We start from the raw sequence: 4,325 nt of genomic DNA, 5'->3' as shown, positions 1-4,325 counted from the left end.
GCCCCTGACCTGCGGAGAGCCTCTCTCGAATGTCCTCCTTCTTCTGCTTCTCAACTCTGTAGAAGTGGGAGTGTGAGTATAGGCTTAAGGAGAGTTTTCAGTCTTCCTTTTGCAGTATTTCTGTAACCCTGAGCATTCTGCCTCTAAGCTCATCCTTACCCACAGAGTGAAGGAGGGTGCACCCACTCTGTCTGCATGCAGCATCTGGGATCCAGAGCCCCTGAAGCGCCTCACACACTCATTCTCTAGCGTCTCCTCCAACCAACTTGGAGGATTGTGCTATCCCATCTGTCCTTTCAATGCTTATGTCCTTGGCCTTGTCTCTCATATAGCACTACTGCTTAAGGTTTTAATTTTCTGATCCAGTTGTGACTGATGAAAGTATGGCTTTTCTTGGAGAAATATTCACATGTGCATGTATATACATACACGTGATTATTAAAAAGGCTGGTTCATGGACCCCATATCATAAACACCTTGCACTGTAAGCTCTCCCCAGATGACTACATCCACATTTATGGCTTCAACTACCTTATTATATGCATGCTAACGGCAGCCAAACATGATTTCCAGCCTGACATTTCTAGAACACCAAACAGCATTATCTGTCTATATATAAATCTCCACAGCTGTTACTGGACAGTTCAACCTGGATGCCCAGGGGCATTTCATAAGCAACATACACCCAAACTCCTCCTGTTTTATCTATCTTGATAATGGCATGAGCTAGCTACTCAAGCCAGAATCCTGGGAAATTCTAGAATATTCCTCTTCAACTCACACACCAAATCCATCTACCTGGCAAGAGTCTTTCAAATCCAACATCTCTTTCGTGCCCTCAGTGTGTATCATTTCTGTTCAGGATGATGCCATAGCCTAACTAGTTTACCTGTATCTCTACAGCTCAGCCTCCACACTAGTTATCACTCAATTTCTAAAAAATAATTTGACGTTTGCTACTTGTAAGTGGTTCTCCAATGTTTTCAGGGTAAGTTCAAAATGAATGCTTTAGCCCACAAGACCTTAAAAACTATGATCTTGCTTACATCTCCAGTCACTTGTCCTACCACACATCCTTTGCTTGACATACCTACCTCTGACCTTAACTGTTCCCAAATGGGCCATTTTGTAATACCCCAGACCTTTATATATTGGGACTTATGCCAGGAATTGCTTCCCCACCCCATATACCTAACTCCCTACTCCTCCTTCAAGATACTTCATATTAAGTGTCCCTTGCTCTTGGCAACATTTCCTATTGAATTCCTCTTCTCTCATGCAGGGGCTCCTTTGGGCTCTATCTCTACTCCTGTAAATTCTCTGACTATTCTCTAAAATGGCATTTACCACTCTGTATTATTATTTTTTCCCTCTCATCTATCTCCTCTGCTTACTGGACTGCTTGAGGGTAGGGTCATGAACCTAATTCATCTTTAGAGCCTCTCTGGCCAGCAGTGGGTATTTTATAAGGTCCAATATTTCAGTGATTACTGAAGGCATGGATATGTTTGATGGGTGGCTATTTCTCTAACACTGGCTCGTTTGTAGGGCACATCAGTTATCTGCCCAGGGTCAATTACATGGCCTGTGGTTATCAGTAGGTGAAGGGATAGGTGTGTATAATGGGGTGAATTGGGTAGTTTGAGGTACAGTTATTTCTAAGTCAGTTGTTTGAACAAGTCCCACATCCTATGTCTCTTCTTTCTTTTCTCGACTACTTTCTCAGTCTCTACTAAGAGAAATTACAAGTGGCTGCTCCTAGTTTCTTCAGTTGACTGAATTGTCTCCCTTATGTAGCTCACCTCTGCCCTCTGGTGGCAGGAATATGCTCTACCACATCCCACTTCAAAGACAACTATGGCCCCAGTAGCAGAACAGTTAATAGGTCTGCAAATTTGGAGACCTGTCTATCCTTTGGTATTATGATTTGCTGGAAAGAGTAAATGATAAGTGAAATAGTGCTTGACATAAATAGGCAATCAATAAGGCTTAGCTTCCTTCCTTTTTAATGAAAGAGCCCTTAGGAACAGGCTGTGTGGTTCTGGAACAATGAACCCCAAGATATTTTAGTGGTAAGGCAGGTCCCTGCCTCTAGATGGTAAGGTTCTAAATAGGATGGATAGTAATGACAACAGACAGCATTTGTAGAACATTTAGTCTGTGCCAGGTATACCTTTTTATCCTCATGACAGCACAATTGAGGTAGGTCCTTAGTCCCAGAAGGTTGGCTTACAGAGTAGATTGGTCAAATGGGACAAAACTATATCCTTAAGTGGGGTTGGAGGGAACAGAGAGTCAGGGAGAAGCCACAGAGGGCCTGATAAAGACAGCAGACCAAGAAAGGATAATATCAACCTTTTTTAGTTTAAAAAACAAAGTGTCAAAAAACCCCTTATGTCCAAGAGAAGCAAACTTTCACCTGATATAAACCAGACTTTGCAGACTTTGCTCTCTTTTGGATGTGATTTCCATCTACTTGGATATAATTCATATGATATGTTAAATGAGTCAAGAATGTGAGATTTCTTTTTTAAAAAAAAAAAACCAAGTTTGAGTACATACTTACTGAATATTACTATATGCAAAGCACTTAGACAAAGCCTTTCACACTAAAGTCTTGTAGAAATGGAGAATCCTGCAGTGACTTTCTGTGGAAGGAAACAGGTTTAACTCCATAGATGAGAATTCTTCACTATCAAAGAATAGATTATACCCTGGACTGGAATAATATTTGAGCAATGATATTCATGGAAAAATTCTGCAAATCCTTTTAAATAGAGGACAGCCCTACCTTATCTCCAAGTCATTTTCTAGTAGAATTAATGCTTCATGCAACTTTAAAAATAAGGTGGCTTTGACATTACTTGTGTGTCAATTTATACACAAATGTTTACTGACGTGCCTATGATGTTCCCAGCACAGTGCTAGGCACCTTTAAGGTTACAAAGGCTGAGTGGTCCCTGCTCTCGTGGAACTTACAGTCTAAAGAGCCACAGAACATTGGCAAAACATTTAAGTGCTTAACTGAATAGTTTAGAGACAAAAGTGCTGAGGAGTTGAGGGAGAGAAGGGTAGAGCAGGTGCTGGAGTCTTCAAGAAAGGCTGGAAGAAAGAGGACTCCAATTAGTTCTTGAAGAATGTGTAAGGTCCAGCTTGGTAGAGAACAGGGTGAGGCATTCAGGCAGAGGCACACTAGCAGACATGGGTATGGAGTGAAGACAATGGCCCATGGTGGGGCCACACACACACTAAATTGTACTGAGCAACCAAGCAGTCAACTCCAGAGGGGGCTAAAACTCAGATGAATAGTCTTATTTCTGTAGGCATTTGAGAGCCACCACAGACACTTCGGCAGGGGAAAGAGATCTAACATTATGCGCAAAATGGACTTCAGGAGAAAGATGAGGGGAGGAATTAGAAATTTCGTCAGTAATCCTGACACAGATGATGGGAGCAGTTAAGGTGCTGATAATGGGACAGAACCACGCGACTTATCCAGAAGACACTGTTTTCCTTTCTTATGTGTTAATAATTTAAAATATGTATAGTACTTTTAATTCAAGTTATACTAGTTCGTTAAAAGGAAAAATACCCCAAATAAGCTTTAAATACACATCTATTCAAACGTCTGCTGTTTTTTGTTCAGCGTGGAAGCAGTACTTTCTATGATTAATCTGCTTTATACATGTCTCAATTAAGTAACTACAGAAAGAAGAATAACTGAATTGCTATGGGTTTCTGAAATAGCCACAAAATTAAGCTGGGGCAGGGAACTACACTACAACGCTAACAGGTCTTGTGTGTACCTTCTAAAAATGAAACTGACACTTATCTGACTCATTAGAAAATAGATACTAGGGTTTTAAAGGATATTAAGAATGCCTTTTTTAAAAAAAATAATTAATTTTATTTATTTTTATTTTTGGCTGCATTGGGTCTTCGTTGCTGCCCATGGGGGCATTCTCTAGTTATGGTGAGCCGGGGCTACTCTTTGTTGGGTGCGTGGGCTTCTCATTACAGTGGCTTCTCTTGTTGCGGAGCACAGGCTCTAGGCGCACGGGCTTCAGTAGTTGTGGCACATGGGCTCAGTAGTTGTGGCTCACGGGCTTAGTTGCTCCATGGCATGTGGGATCTTCCTGGACCAGGGCTCGAACCTGTGTCCTCTGCATTGGCAGGTGGATTCTTAACCACTGAGCCACTAGGGAAGTCCAAGAATGCCTTTTTTATAGGAGAAAAACTTTAAGATAAATTTGATGATAAATTTATACAGCTTTAAATAACTTAAATCAACTCTGCTGTAGCAGACTTCTCTGAAGAACAAACAC

Source organism: Neophocaena asiaeorientalis, unplaced genomic scaffold (assembly GCF_003031525.2).
Source record: "Neophocaena asiaeorientalis asiaeorientalis breed wild unplaced genomic scaffold, Neophocaena_asiaeorientalis_V1.1 scaffold404, whole genome shotgun sequence".
Classification (NCBI taxonomy): Eukaryota; Metazoa; Chordata; class Mammalia; order Artiodactyla; family Phocoenidae; genus Neophocaena; species Neophocaena asiaeorientalis.
Note: the sequence above shows the minus strand (reverse complement) of the source record.